Source organism: Scyliorhinus torazame, chromosome 20 (genome assembly GCF_047496885.1).
Source record: "Scyliorhinus torazame isolate Kashiwa2021f chromosome 20, sScyTor2.1, whole genome shotgun sequence".
In the NCBI taxonomy this organism is placed as follows: Eukaryota; Metazoa; Chordata; class Chondrichthyes; order Carcharhiniformes; family Scyliorhinidae; genus Scyliorhinus; species Scyliorhinus torazame.
In genome coordinates, this window is record NC_092726.1 from 42,104,577 (window position 1) to 42,121,486 (window position 16,910).

At 40.5% G+C, this 16,910-nt stretch overlaps 1 long non-coding RNA gene across 1 annotated transcript; it reads right to left on the reverse strand.

The window, feature by feature from the left end:
• Positions 1-8,263: 8,263 nt before the first annotated feature.
• LOC140397051 (uncharacterized) lies at positions 8,264-10,292 on the reverse strand. The gene is made up of 3 exons (XR_011936682.1): positions 10,185-10,292; positions 9,569-9,700; positions 8,264-8,573 (listed from the first exon to the last, which is right to left on the reverse strand). It is a non-coding gene; the product is annotated as an uncharacterized lncRNA (long non-coding RNA).
• Between the last annotated feature and the right edge of the window lie 6,618 nt (positions 10,293-16,910).

Genomic DNA, 16,910 nt, shown 5'->3' on the forward strand with positions numbered 1-16,910 from the left:
AGGGCACTGATTAAATGCCTTTGGTTTACTGTAAAGTACTGTTTAAGTGCCTTTGATTTACTGTAGTACACTGTTTAAATACATTTGATTTAATGTCGGGCACTGTTTAATTACCTTCATTTAACTGTCGGGCACTGTTTAAATGTATTTGATTTACTGTAGGGCACTGTTTAAATGCATTTGATTTACTGTAGGGCACTGTTTAAATGCATTTGATTTACTGCAGGGCACTGTTTAATTCCAAGTGATTTTGCATCAGCGCACTGGTTAAATACGTTTGGTTTGCTGTAGGGCACTGATTAAATGCATTTGATTTTCTTCAGAGCACAGTTTAAATGCATTTGCTTTAGTGTCGGGCACTTTTTAAATACATTTTATTTACTGTGGTGCACTGTATAAATGCATTTGATTTACTGTAGTGCACTGGATAAACGTATTTGGTTTATTGTAGGCCGCTGTTTTCATGCATTTTATTTACTCTGGCGCGCGGTTTAATGCATTTGGTTTACTGTAGGGCACTGTTTAAATGCATTTGATTTACTGTAGGGCACTGTTTAAATACATTGGATTTTCTGTCGGGCACTGTTTAAATACATTACATTTTTTGCTGTGCACTGTTGAAATGCATTTGGTTTACTTCAGGGCACTGTTTCCCGTATTTCCCGTACCGACTCCCCGAACAGGCATCGGAATGTGGCGACGAGGGGCATTTCACAGTAACTTCCTTTGAAGCCTACGTATGACAATAAGCGATTTTCATTTCATTTCACTGTTTAAATTTGTCTGATTTACTGTAATGCACTTCAAAGGCATTTGGTTTTTGTCGGGCACTATTTAAACGCATTTTATTTACCGTAGGGCACTGTTTAAATGCATTTGATTTACTGTAGGGCACTGTTGAAATGTGTTTGATTTACTGCAGGGCACTGTTTAAATACATTTGATTTACTGTCGGGCACTGTTTAAATGCATTTGATTTACTGTAGGGCACTGTTTAAATGCATTTGATTTACTGCAGGGCACTGTTTAAATGCGTTTGATTTACTGCAGGGCACTGTTTAAATGCATTTGATTTACTGCAGGACACTGTTTAAATGCATTTGATTTACTGCAGGGCACTGTTTAAATACATTTGATTTACTGTCGGGCACTGTTTAAATGCATTTGATTTACCGGAGGGCACTGTTTAAATGCGTTTGATTTACTGTAGGGCATTGTTTAAATGCGTTTGATTTACTGTGGGACACTGTTTAAAAGCATTTGATTTCCTGCAGGGCACTGTTTAAATGCGTTTGATTTACTGTAGGACACTGTTTAAAAGCATTTGATTTACGGTAGGGCACTGTTTAAATGCATTTGATTTACTGCAGGGCACTGTTTAAATGCGATTGATTTACTGTAGGACACTGTTTAAAAGCATTTGATTTACTGCAGGGCACTGTTTAAATGCATTTGATTTTCTGCAGGGCACTGTTTAATTCCAAGTGATTTTGCATCAGGGCACTGGTTAAATACGTTTGGTTTGCTGTAGGGCACTGATTAAATTCATTTGATTTTCTGCAGGACACTGTTTAAATGCATTTGATTTACTGCAGGGCACTGTTTAAATACATTTGATTTACTGTCGGGCACTGTTTAAATGCGTTTGATTTACTGTAGGGCATTGTTTAAATGCGTTTGATTTACTGTGGGACACTGTTTAAAAGCATTTGATTTCCTGCAGGGCACTGTTTAAATGCGTTTGATTTACTGTAGGACACTGTTTAAAAGCATTTGATTTACGGTAGGGCACTGTTTAAATGCATTTGATTTACTGCAGGGCACTGTTTAAATGCGATTGATTTACTGTAGGACACAGTTTAAAAGCATTTGATTTACTGCAGGGCACTGTTTAAATGCATTTGATTTTCTGCAGGGCACTGTTTAATTCCAAGTGATTTTGCATCAGGGCACTGGTTAAATACGTTTGGTTTGCTGTAGGGCACTGATTAAATTCATTTGATTTTCTTCAGAGCACAGTTTAAATGCATTTGCTTTAGTGTCGGGCACTTTTTAAATACATTTGATTTACTGTGGTGCACTGTATAAATGCATTTGATTTACTGTAGTGCACTGGATAAACGTATTTGGTTTATTGTAGGCCGCTGTTTTCATGCATTTTATTTACTCTGGCGCGCTGTTTAAATGCATTTGGTTTACTGTAGGGCACTGTTTAAATGCATTTCATTTACTGTAGGGCACTGTTTAAATACATTGGATTTTCTGTCGGGCACTGTTTAAATACATTACATTTTTTGTTGTGCACTGTTGAAATGCATTTGATTTCCTGCAGGGCACTGTTTAAATGCGTTTGATTTACTGTAGGACACTGTTTAAATACATTTGATTTACTGTCGGGCACTTTTTAAATGCATTTGATTTACCGGAGGGCACTGTTTAAATGCGTTTGATTTACTGTAGGACACTGTTTAAAAGCATTTGATTTACTGTAGGGCACTGTTTAAATGCATTTGATTTACTGCAGGGCACTGTTTAAATGCGATTGATTTACTGTAGGACACTGTTTAAAAGCATTTGATTTACTGCAGGGCACTGTTTAAATGCGTTTGATTTACTGCAGGACACTGTTTAAACGCGTTTGATTTACTGCAGGGCACTGTTTAAATGCATTTGATTTACTGCAGGAATCTGTTTAAATGCATTTGATTTACTGCAGGGCACTGTTTAAATACATTTGATTTACTGTCGGGCACTGTTTAAATGCATTTGATTTACCGGAGGGCACTGTTTAAATGCGTTTGATTTACTGTAGGACACTGTTTAAAAGCATTTGATTTACTGCAGGGCACTGTTTAAATGCGTTTGATTTACTGTAGGCCACTGTTTAAAAGCATTTGATTTACTGTAGGGCACTGTTTAAATGCATTTGATTTTCTGCAGGGCACTGTTTAAATGCGTTTGATTTACTGTAGGACACTGTTTAAATGCATTTGATTTACTGTAGGGCACTGTTTAAATGCGTTTGGTTTACTGTAGGGCACTGTGTAAAAGCATTTGATTTACTGTAGGGCACTGTTTAAATGTGTTTGATTTACTGTAGGACACTGTTTAAATGCGTTTGATTTTCTGTGGGGCACTGTTTAAAAGCATTTGATTTACTGTAGGGCACTGTTTAAATGCATTTGATTTACTGCAGGGCACTGTTTAAATGCATTTGATTTACTGTAGGGCACTGTTTAAATGCGTTTGGTTTACTGTAGGGCACTGTTTAAAAGCATTTGATTTACTGCAGGGCACTGTTTAAATGTGTTTGATTTACTGTAGGACACTGTTTAAATGCGTTTGATTTTCTGTAGGGCACTGTTTAAAAGCATTTGATTTACTGTAGGGCACTGTTTAAATGCATTTGATTTACTGCAGGGCACTGTTTAAATGCATTTGATTTACTGTTGGGCACTGTTTAAAAGCATTTGATTTACTATAGGGCACTGTTTAAATGCATTTGATTTACTGCAGGGCACCGTTTAAATGTGTTTGACTTACTGTAGGACACTGTTTAAATACATTGGATTTACTCGGGGGCACTGTTTAAATGCATTTGATTTTCTGCAGGGCCCTGTTTAACTATCTTTGATTTACTGTCGGACACTGTTTAAATACATTTTATTTACTGGAGGGTACGTAGATCACTGTTCAAACGCATTTGGGTTACGGTAGGGCACTGTTTGAATGCATTTGAGTTACTGTAGGACACTGTTTAAATGCATTTGAGTTACTGCAGGACACTGTTTAAATGCTTTTTATTTACTGTAGGGTTCTGTTTAAATGCATTTGACTTAACGTAGGGCACTGTTTAAATGCATTTGGGTTACGGTAGGGCACTGTTTAAATGCATCTGATTTGCTGCAGGACACTGTTTAAGTAAATCTGATTTACAGTAGAGCACTGTTTCAAGACATTTGATTTAGAGTCGAGCACTGTTTAAATGCATTTAATTTACTCTAGGCCCCTCTTTAAGTACATTTGAATTCCTGTAATGCGCTGTTAATGCTATTTGTTTACTGTCAGGCACTGTTTAAAGGCATTTGGTTTCCAATTGGGCACTGTTTAAATGCACTTCATTTCCTGTAGGACACTGTTTAAATACATTAGATTTAGTGACGGGCACTGTTTAACTGCCTCAGTTAACTGTCGGGCACTGTTTAAATGTATATGATTTACTGTCGGGCACTTTTTAAATGCATTTGATTTACTTCAGGGCACTGTTTAAATCCAAGTGATTTTACATTAGGGCACTGGTTAAATACGTTTGGCTTGCTGTAGGGCCCTGATTAAATGCATTTGATTTTCTTCAGAGCACAGTTTGAATGCATTTGCTTTAGTGTCGGGCACTTTTTTAATACATTTGATTTACTGTGGTGCACTGTATAAATGCATTTGATTTACTGTAGGACACTGTTTAAATGCGTTTGATTTACTGTCGGTCTCTGTTTGAATACATTACATTTTTTGTTGTGCACTGTTGAAATGCATTTGGTTTACTTCAGGGCACTGTTCCCCGTATTTCCCGTACCGACTCCCCGAACAGGCATCGGAATGTGGCGACGAGGGGCATTTCACAGTAACTTCCTTTGAAGCCTACGTATGACAATAAGCGATTTTCATTTCATTTCACCGTTTAAATTTGTCTGATTTACTGTAATGCACTTCAAAGGCATTTGGTTTTTGTCGGGCACTATTTAAAAGCATTTGATTTACCGTAGGGCACTGTTTAAATGCATTTGATTTACTGTAGGGCACTGTTTGCATACATTTGATTTACTGTAGGACACTGTTTGAATACATTTGATTTACTGTCGGGCTCTGTTTGTATACATTTGATTTACTGTAGGGCACTGCTTCAATGCATTTGATTTACTGTAGGACACTGTTTAAATGCGTTTGATTTACAGTAGGGCTCTGTTTGAATACATTTGATTTACTGCAGGGCACTGTTTAAATGCGTTTGATTTACTGTAGGACACTGTTTAAATGCGTTTGATTTACTGTCGGTCTCTGTTTGAATACATTTGATTTACTGTAGGGCACTGTTTAAACGCATCTGATTTATGTAGGACACTGTTTAAATACGTTTGATTTACTGGAGGGCACTGTTTAAATAAATTTGATTTACAGTAGAGAACTGTTTCAAGACATTTGATTTAGAGTCGAGCACTGTTTAAATGCATTTAATTTACTCCAGGACCCTCTTTAAGTACATTTGAATTCCTGTAATGCGCTGTTAATGCTATTTGTTTACTGTCAGGCACTGTTTAAAGGCATTTGGTTCACTGTAGCGCACTATTTTAAAGCATTTGATTTTCTGTAGCGCACTGTTTAAATGCCTTTGATTTACTGTCGAGCACTGTTTAAAAGCATTTTCTTTAATGTAGCGCATTGTTCAAATTCATTTGGTTTCCATTTGGGCACTGTTTAAATGCACTTGATTTCCTATAGGACACTGTTTAAATACATTAGATTAAGTGACGGGCACTGTTTAACTGCCTTTAGTTTACTGTTGGACACTGTTTAAATGCATTTGATTTACTGTAGGGCACTGTTTAAATGCATTAGATTTAGTGACGGGCACTGTTTAACTGTCTTTAGTTTACTGTTGGACGCTGTTTAAATGCATTTGATTTTCTGTAGGGTACTTTAACAGCATTTTATTTACTGTAGGGTACTGTTTAAATGCATTAGATTTAGTGACAGGCACTGTTTAACTGTCTTTAGTTTACTGTTGGACACTGTTTAAAAGCATTTGATTTTCAGTAGGGCACTTTAACTGCATTTTATTTACTGTAGGGCACTGTTTAAATGCATTTGCTTTCGTGTCGGGCACCGTTGAAATACATTTGATTTACTGTGGGGCACAGTTGAAATGCATTTGATTTACTGTAGGTGCACTGTTTAAATGCACTTGATTTATGTCGGGTACTGTTTAAATACATTTTGTTTGCTGGAGGACACGGTTTAAATGTAATGATTTACTGGCGGGCCCTGTTCAAATGCCTTTCGTTTACTTTAGGGCACTGTTTATAAGGAAAAAGAATAAAGACACGTACAGCACAGGAACAGACCCTTTGGCCACCCAATCCCGTGCCGACCATCCTGCCCGGCTAAACTACAATCTTCTACACTTCCTGGGTCCGTATCCATATATTCCCATTCTATTCACGTATTTGTCAAGATGCCCCTTAAATATCACCTCCTCCGGCAGCGAGTTCCAGGCACCCACTACCCTCTGCGTAAAAAACATGCCTCGTACATCTACTCTGTACCTTGCCCCTCGCACCTTAAACCTATGCCCCCTAGTAATTGACCCCTCTACCCTGGGAAAAAGCCTCTGACTAGCCACTATGTCTTTGACCCTCCTCATAGCTAATGCCCTCCATAGCAGGCAACATTCTGGTAAATCTCTTCTGCACCCCCTCTAAAGCCTCCACACCCTTCTGGTAGTGTGGCGACCAGAATTGGACACTATACTCCAAGTGTGGCCTAACTAAGGTTCTATACAGCTGCAACATGACTTGCCAATTCTTTTACTCAATGCCTCGGCCAATGAAGGCAAGCATGCCGTATGCCTTCTTGACTACCTTCTTCGCCTGTGTTGCCCCTTTCAGTGACCTGTGTACCTGTACACCTAGATCTCTCTGACTTTCAATACTCTTGAGGGTTCTACCTATCACTGTATATTCACTACCTGCATTAGACCTTCCAAAATGCCTGACCTCACATTTGTCCGGATTAAACTCCATCTGCCATCTCTCCGCCCAATCTCCAAACAATCTAAATCCTGCTGTATCCTCTGACAGTCCTCATCGCTATCCGCAATTCCACAAACCTTTGTGTCGTCTGCAAACGTACTAATCTGACCAGTTACATTTTCTTCCAAATCATTTTTATATACTACAAACAGCAAAGGTCCCAGCACTGATCCCTGCGGAACACCACTAGTCACAGCCCTGCAATTAGAAAAGCATCCTTCCATTGCTATTCTCTGCCTTCTATGACCTAGCCAGTTCTATATCCACCTTGCCAGCTCACCCGTGTGACTTCACCTTTTGTACTAGTCTGCCATGAGGGACCTTGTCAAAGGCCTTACTGAAGTCCATATAGACAACATCCACTGCCCTACCTTCACCAATCATCTTTGTGACCTCCTTGAAAAACTCTATCAATTTAGTGAGACACGACCTCTCCTTCACAAAACCATGCTGCCTCTCACTAACACGTCCATTTGCTTCCAAATGGGCAGCACGGTGGCATTGTGGATAGCACAATTGCTTCACAGTTCCAGGGTCCCAGGTTCGATTCCGGCTTGGGTCACTGTCTGTGCGGAGTCTGCACATCCTCCCCGTGTGTGCGCGGGTTTCCTCCGGGTGCTCTGGTTTGCTCCCACAGTCCAAAGATGTGCAGGTTAGGTGGATTGGCCATGATAAATTGCCCTTAGTGTCCAAAATTGCCCTTAGTGTTGGGTGGGGTTACTGGGTTATGGGGATAGGGTGGAGGTGTTGACCTTGGGTAGGGTGCTCTTTCCAAGAGCCGGTGCAGACTCGATGATTCGCATGGCCTCCTTCTGCACTGTAAATTCTATGATAATCAAATGTGAGCAGATCCTGTCTCGAAGAATTCTCTCCAGCACTGGGTGATACTGGGTGATACTGCCGATGATCTCTTGAGTGGGGCAACACTAATGGAAATGAATATACAAATTGGGGAATTGAAGTGAGAAAACTACGTTAAATTCTGATTACAGCCTTCAGGACCCGATTGTCAGGGGCAGTGCTGGAATGAATGTGTGGGACTTTGCTGCTGGGAGAATGCAGTGATCGCTGTTCCTCGAATACATGATGTACGGGCTCAATAACTGGGCAGTAAGATGTCTAACAACACCAGGTTAAAGTCCAAGAGATTTGTTTCGAATTACTAGCTTTCGGAGTGCAGCTCCTTCACCTGAGAAAGGAGCTGAGGTCCGAAAGCTAGTAATTCGAAACAAATCTGTTGGACTTTTATCTGGTGTTGTAAGACGTCTTACTGTGCTCACCCCAGTCCAACGCCGGCATCTCCACATCATCAATAACTGGAGATAAAACAGAGAAATAATGCATTTATCACTCCTAATCTTAATGTAATGGTGCAAGAGTGAGGGATTTTACCAAATGGTCTTCCAATACACCTGACATGAAACAGCATCAGTTATTTAATTATAATGCCGGTTCGGTTCCACAATGCACTGCGATTTAACACAGCTTTAACATGGGCAGTGCAATACTGGATATACATTCTATTTTGTTTTTCATTTCTAAAGAGACAGAATGCAGATTCTTTCACACAAAATAAGGAGAGAAATGTGATTCTAAGAAACACAACAGGAAGTAATCTCTCATTCAGTCAAATACAATATTGATATCGGGCAGCAAAGCATAATCAAAGCGATGACATTTTGGAAAAGTTCTGATGTCTTCCATCAGATTTAATGTAGAATCATATATCTGTGGACGTCACCTCAGGGATGTGGAGTTGACTATTATCTGAGATGGGTGAAAAGAAAGAAGAGATCATCGAAAGAAATCACATCTACATGTTTTCTCTTTCGTAACATTTCAAGTGCAACTGGCCTTTTAAAATTCTATCAAAAACATTCTCCGTTTTTTCTCTCATAAACTCTCACTCAGTGAACCGTGGGAATAGTCCAGGAGACCCAAAATTATACGGGACACGGAACGCCCCAGCAGCGCGCCACATACAGAGGGAAATGGAACTAACCATCACCGTTTAACAGTGCAATGCAGATTTGTAAACTTTAGATGTAAACGGTCACTGCCCAATGATGGTAGAACCCCCCGGCCTGTGACACAGATAACATTGGTATTGTGAGAAGGTGTGGAAGGAACCGATAACGCTGGGTCAATGAGGATATGACTGTTGTACACTGTGGGGATGAGCATACTTCAGTTAAACATTGGGCTGAAAGTTAGATGTTTTCTTTAAATTATTTGCATTTGCGACATGAACAATTGCAAATCCCACTTTGTTCCATGATCGATTAGAATAACTTCAATCCAGAGAGAGTCAATTCCTCACAAGAAGGTTGGTGACTGAGGGAATAACCAGAGCTGATAATCTATTGGGAACGCAGTCGCAACAGAAGACAGCAAGAGGGACGTGGAAAAGTACAGGGGTGTCATCAAACATCCAAGCAAATTGAAACATGCGCGATGACCAATGGAAGGACCTGGAATTTGAAAGCCCAATAATGTAGAAGGGTCACCCCCAATGGCATGAAGCACATCAAGAGACTTCGTGGAAATGCGCAAAGCCGAACTTGAGTTGTGAAAAGTTGATGATCCTCCTGTTAAACAACCTGTTTTCCCAGCCCATCAAGCTGCCCCAGATGTAGCAAAATCTGCAGGTCGTCCATTGGGCTCATCGTTCATCCTAGAGCCTATCTCAGCGGAGCTGGAGAAAATCATCGACGGAAGCGAGCGATTCTCAAAGAAACAGAAGAATCAAAGGATTATCTTACCCAGAGTGTGGATATCACCGCTGAACTTTCCCAATGTAATGCGATCATCAGACCCAGGATCCTGCAGCATGTGTCCACTCTGGGCGTCAATGGTTTCAGTCTCAGCATCGTCATAGTCGGCAGAAACAGGAGCTGAGAGGCACAGGTGTTTGCAGTTGAAGTTACTTACGTCCAAAGGACAGTTAGAATGATATACTTTAATCATTCTCTCCCAAGTAATACCGGGGCAGGAAAGTAGATCGATTACGGTATGATGTCATTGAGTTTGAGTGGAGAGAATTATTGAGCCAGCTTGTGCGGCAGTATTTTCAATTTTAGTTTAAATTCATACTGTTCCCAGAAAATGTACATCCCACCAACCTGCAAACATTTCACAGCCTCCATAGGCTTGTGTAGAATCACAAGGAAACGTTTATTTTTAATTAATTTATTTTATTGGGAGAAATGATAAGACGTTGTTTCAGACTCAAGCAGTTTCGATGTTTCGGTTACTGAAATCATTGTGCAATACCTGAGATCCTTGAATCTCTCATTTAATAGTTGATCTGTTTTGGTATTTCAGATATTACAGAGTGAAGAACTGAAACGAGATGGTGGAAAGTAAATTTCTACATACCCTGCATATTTGAGCATTCATCTTCAGGATATGCGGATCCAGGATCAGTGTCACCCAAACTGTGACTGCTGTAATATTCAATCTGGTTGAGAGTGTTAATCGTTGCAGAATCTGCTAAACAGAAAGTGATTGGTTAATGGATCAGTTGTTTGTGGTGGAGTCATCATAAAGTCATCACGACACATAATATTTCAACCAATCAGAGGCGAGGTATCAATAACTTCACCATCATTGTGACAATGTCCTGGAATTGATACATGACTCCACTTTGGAAGAACATTCAACTTTGGGAGATCAGGCGAAGAAACTGCACAAACTTTTCAGGACAACTATACAGAGGAACATAGAGAGACATAGAAATATGGAACGTAGGAGCAGGAGTGGGTCATTCGGCCCTTCTAATTCGTTCTGGAAATCAACATATGTGTTTTGGGCTCAATTACTTTTTGTAGTAGCAAATTACACAATATCATATCCAAGTGAAGGAAGTAATCCTGATTGCATTTTATAGGTTTCAGATAGATGCCACAAACGCTCTGCATTCTTCTGAACTCAAGCGTAAATTATCGTGAAGGACTCACTATTTCCTCATATGTCGGACCCACCATTATAGGGATCCATCTGGTAAATATTCGTTGCACTCCCTTTATGGCAAAAACAAATCACCCCTCAGATAAGGTGACCAAAACTGTACAATATTCCTGGTGTGGTCTCACGAAGGCACTTTATAATTGCACCATGACATCCTGTTCTTCTACTTTTATGGCCAGCAAACCAGTTGCCTTCTGTTCCACCTGCTGTACCTGCAGGATTACCTTCAGCGACTGGTGTGAGAAGACACCCGGGTCTCGTTGCACAAACCGCTCTCTCAATTTATAATCAATCAGATGATATTCTGTCTTCTTACTTTTGCCGCCAACCTCACATTTATCCACATAACACTGCATATCCCCTGAATTTTCCCACTCAGCTCGGCCAAATCACACTGAAACATCTTTGTATCCATCCTCCTTATAGCTCACCCTCTCACACAGCGTGTGTCATCTGAAGTGTTGGGCATATTGCATTCTTTAAATCATTAATGTATATTGTGAACAGCTTGGGTCCCAGCACTGAAACATGCAATACCTCAATGACTGCCATTCTGATTTTTTTTAAAAATCCCTACTCTTCTGCTTCTTTTCTGCCAAACAAAATTCCATTCATCTTAATATCCTCCTCCTAATCGTTTGCGTTTCAATGTCACTTGCTAATAATCGGGTGAGGGTCATTGTAGAAAGCCTTCTGAAAGTCTAGGTAAACCAGGCCCACTGTCCCACCTTATATATTCTACTGATTATATGCTCAAATAATTCCAGTCGTACTCATAAGCATGTTTTCCTTTTCGTAAATCCATGATGACTCTGCACGATTTTATCACTGTTTTATAAGTGGCCTGCTATTTGGTTTTTCATAATGACTCTAGAATTGTCCCCACTACTGACGTTAGGTGTACTGATCTATCATTTCCCATTTTCAGTCACCCTCTCCTTCTGAATAATGGGATTACATGAGCTATCCTCCAATAATTAATTACAAAGTGCAAATCATCATAAAAGATGACGCACAATGCATCAACAAGATCTAGCGCCACGTTGGTAAGTAGCCTGGAATGTATATTATCAAGTCCTGATATTTATCGGCCTTCACTGTCATCAGTTTCCTATCTCCACTTCTTTACTAATACTGAGTTTCTGCAGTAAACCCTGTGTTCCAGAAAATGACTGGTTTGTTATTTATGTCCATCAGGTGGACAATAAATGTCACTTCTGTCATCTAACAGTTCCGTCCGTTCGGATAGTTAATGTGTCAGATATCCCAGTGGATTAAATAATATAAGGCATAATCCGTGAGGTCTGCATCAGCCGTTGGGTGTTTGATACAGAACCGCTTCCCCTCCCACAATAATTCCCTCTGTTTCAATATCACTGACGGTAAATACATCAGAAGTGGATTTAGATCGTGGAACCCGCGGCAATGGTTCAGGGAAGAGCCAGAATGCGCCAAATGCGATCATTTTGCTTCCTTTCTGTTCAGCCATTCTGGATAAACAGCACCCCTCAATACTGTTCACGCTCTTGTACATTGTGATCAGCCCTCCCCTTAACTGTTCTTGCACTTTCGTAATATCCTCTTCAGATCCATACAATCTACTCCAATTCCATCCAACCAAAGTTCGATTGACTTTGATCTTCATTCTTCTACCTTCCAGTTATACCTGGTTAAAAATAAACTTTTATAAAAGCAACATACTGCGGATGCTGAAAATCAAATTATGTCACAGTCAGATGGTCTGGCAGGAAGAGTCACATGGTCTCAAAGTGTTGGATTTGTTGGTCTCGCCCAGAATCCTGCCACACCTGCTGACTTTGTCCGGAAATGTCTGTTTTCCCGGAGTTAGAAATGAACATTTGTGTTTTATTTGGTTTTAGTTGACGTTTTTACTTTACATCAGATTACTATTCTACCTTTGTGTTCTTAACCCCATTTAGTAAGTATGTCATTTAAATTATTCTTAATTTAATACATGACATGGTGCCTTTTCTCACAAAGTTTTCATTTATGTTAGTTACTTATGTAAAAATTAATTTTCCAATCGTATATCTATTCTATCAAGTCAGTACATCTCCGCCTACCACAATTTGAGACCATCGTAAAAATGTAGTTTTGACTCCAAACTCAAAGTTGATCCAACAAATTACAAACAACATTCATCTTAGCGCCTATTCATGCAGAGCACATTCCTAACCTCCTTCCGTCTATATGGATGCATTTATTCCCAGAATTTAGTCCTTCGATCACTACCGACTGGGACTAATTCTTCTGCTTTCCACGTGACTCCATACTCATGAAATAACCACTTGTTTTTCGTGTTTTTCATGATCAGCAGGTTTTAAACTCTTTGCAGCTAAAGATGTACAATTAAAATTAGTCGCTGTTACAATATGGGAACACAGCAGTCAAATTGTGAATTACCACGGACATCACAGCATTTCAACATAAAGAACATGTCACCTGATTGTGTGAATTTGCGACAGGGGTCATTATTGGTCAGGACAAAACGGCAAACCCTCAAGACTTCTTCAGCATGGTCAATTGATACTTTATACTCAGAATAGAGGACATGATGTTCCTCTCTTCAATAGCTCCAATGAAAGCTGACATCCGAAGATGCACAGCTCCCCGCTCAGCAATGCACCGCAGTGCCAGACTTCATTTATCTGTCCAAGTTATGGGGTGGAGCCTGAACCTGAAAACGTCTGACTCAGAGGCCACATTGCACCTACTTATCACCTAGCTGACAGCTGTGCTCTGGTCTCATTCATTAGTGTATTAGGTGCTAACTTCTAGCCTAATATTAGACATCAAGATTTACAGTGTAAACCATATCTGCTCCGGCGCCTTTAAATTAATTCGGTGTTGAGAGGTCCTATTTGAAAGATGCGCTGACCGTTCTAATATTCTTTTATTTGTATTGATTTTCTTCCCTCCTTTAGTCGGAATTTTCCTCTCGATAATGTTCAGCGGATTGATGTTTATTTTCCTAGACATTCTTCTCATCCTTTATTAGTAATATCCTTTAGTAATATTATTTATTCGTAATATCCCTAGCTTTCCGCTAGGAGCCTGACATTACACCTTTAGTCATGATTAGTAAATAACTGCAGTACTGCCTCTGCTATCTTTTCCATTTATGTCCCACTCTCCCCAAGTGCTATATCTTGCCGCCTCGTGAATACATTCTGTGAGAATGGATTCCACAGGCTCACCACACATTGGGTGAAGAAACGTGTCCTCATCTCTGTCCGAAATAGTTTACCCTGAATCCTCAGACTGACTCCTGGTTGTGGACACACTCATCATTGGTAACATCTTCCCTGCATCTACCCTGTCTAGACCTGTTAGAATTTTGTAAGTCTCGATGAGATCATTTTCCTGAACTTCAGAGAGGACAATCCTAACGTACTGAATCTCTCCGCATTTGACAGATCTACCATTCTTGGTATCAGTCCATACCTGGGATCAGTCTGATAAACCTTCGTTGCACTACCTCGAGAGCAAGAACATTCTTCCTCAGAAAGGGAGACCAAAACTGTGCGCAATATTCGAGGTATGGCAGCAACACATCCCGGCATCTGTACTCGAAATTTCTTGCAATGAAGGCCAAAATACCATAATATAATACTAATCTTTTATTGTCATAAGTATGAAGTTACTGCGAAAAGCCCCTCGTTGCCACATTACGGCACCTGTTCGCGTAAGCTGGTACGGGGATTGAACCCACGCTGCTAGCCTTGTTCGGCACTGGAAACCAACGGTCGAGCCCACTGAGCTCATCCAGCCCTTAACCTCCTTTACCGCCTGTGCATCTGCATGCTTACCTTCAGCGACTGGTGCGCAATGACTCCCAGGTCCCGCTGCACACTCCCCTCTCCCAAATTACAACAATTCAGGTGGTAATCTGCCTTCCTGTTTTTGCTTCCAAAGTGATTAATCTCACACTTATCCAAATTATACTGCATCTGCCATTGATTTCCCCACTCACCGTACCTGTCCAGAGCATGCTGTTGGATTCCGGCATCCTCGTCACAGTTCACCCTCCCACCCAACGTGGTATCATCTGCAAGCTTTGAAATGTTCATTTACATATTCCAGCAGCCGCTTTGCCGATACGTATTTGAAGCTGAATGTTGCTGGGGGCAAATGGAGCCGCGATGCAGCCTTGTGGGAAACTCCTACGGTGCTCTATATGTTATGCACTGGCCGCCAAAAACATTCTGGAACAATTCGGGAGAGTGGGAATCGAATCAAAATCATTCGTCATCTGAAGATGAAGAAATACAGATCTCCTTGTTGCACGAGAATGGTGTTGTGCAGCCAGTGCACTGAAAATTAAACTTGTTAAACCTGAACCGGTATTTGCCCTTGTAACTTGGTTTTGAAGTGAATACAGAATGCAAACCTGAATCACGGGTCTGGATGGAAACCTTCTCAGGTGGAGTATTATATATTTCTGCATAAATTGGTTGGTAGAAACCAGATGGTGAGTCCCAGCCGCCAGTGAGAGGACCTGTTGGCGGGAGAGCGGAACGATTAGCATATTGTTACAATCATAGTTAGACATATAATTCCAGATTGACTCATTTCAAATCTCCCTCTTTGCCGAGGCTGTATTTGTACCACGGAACACAGAGCATTACTTTGTGTCTCTGGATGATTGGCCCAGTAATAATTCCACTTACTCGATTTCAAGGATCAGTAACGGAGGGATTTCCGGGCCACTATTGTTCTGTCCATCAGATATGAATCAAAATAACTTGGTGCGAGTTAAGATACGGGGAGCAGTTTTGTTTCTCAGCCCCAATCATAGTGGTTCACAAGACAAAGGTTCATCAGATTCTATAGCCAAAATTCTGTAGGGAAAATGTCGCCAGCCTGTCGCCAGACGGTCACAAATCCACACCAAGCTTGACGGAGCAGGACTTTCCCCCACTTTACCTGTGTGTCATTGTGGCCATGGAAAGAACTTTCAAGGTGTTTTGATATTCCTTGGTATATGAAGTCTTTGGACCTGAAGCGGAGCTTCTGACTCGGCTGTGGGCCCAGTACTCACTGCACCACCAGCAGAGATCCACTGATACCAGAGTGTTTGTTGTGCTGGGATGCAGAATGTAAAAGATAGAAAATGTTCCATCACTTCTGAAAACGGCGGCTGATTCCATTCAGAGAAGTTGACAGTGGACATCGGCACAGACTGTGCAGGCTTACAACGAATACTGAATGGAATAATATATATAAGCAGCTAAAGAAAATACTGAGCTCAGAGTTTAAAGTGTTTTCATTCCATGTGTTGATCTATTGTTACAAAAATGAAACTAATTTCGAGTCTCCTGGACGGCTGATGAAAAGTCCCTATTTTAAGTGTAATGTTTTGAATCTATTCAAAGATGTGGAGGTTAGTCGGATTGACAATTCAAAATTTCCCCTTAGTGCCTATGGTTAGGTGCGGGTACGGGAATAGAGGGTTGGATCAGGCCTACGTCGGGTGCGCATTAGGAGGGTTGGTGCAGATTCGATGGGGCGACTGGTCTCCCTCTGTACTGTACAGTTTTTATGATTCTATGATGTTACTGTTTCTCGAATACCTTGAACGAAATGACTGACCAATAGCATGTTATTTTCTGTCTTACAACCGACTGGGTACAGTTTGGGGAAAGAGACATTGAAGAGAAGATAAAGCAACATTCAAAATTCAGTGTGAGGTTCACAATCCGATTCGAGCCGCACCTTTTATTGACATCTTCCTCTGCATTACTGTCACCAGGGCGAGTAACTCACAGATCAATAGGACTCCGAGTGATATGCAGATAACAAGAGGAATGGAAGTGTTTTCATCTCCAGGAGCTGTATTAAAGATTCAGGAACGTTTTCACAGATAAAGGTTTCACCGTGTAATTTTCAATGTTTACATGATTATCATTTTGAGAAATCCTCACAACTAGGCAATTCCAATGTCCAATTATTCCCCGAATATAAAAATAACAATAATATTGAATGATTTCTATCAACGAGATGTACCTTCAGGCGTGGATGGAGAAGAAGTTGGAGAGAAAGGCGGATCTGTGGAACATGTCGAAAAAAATAAACAATTATTTGGGTTTGATGTTCGAAATTTAGCTGTTATTC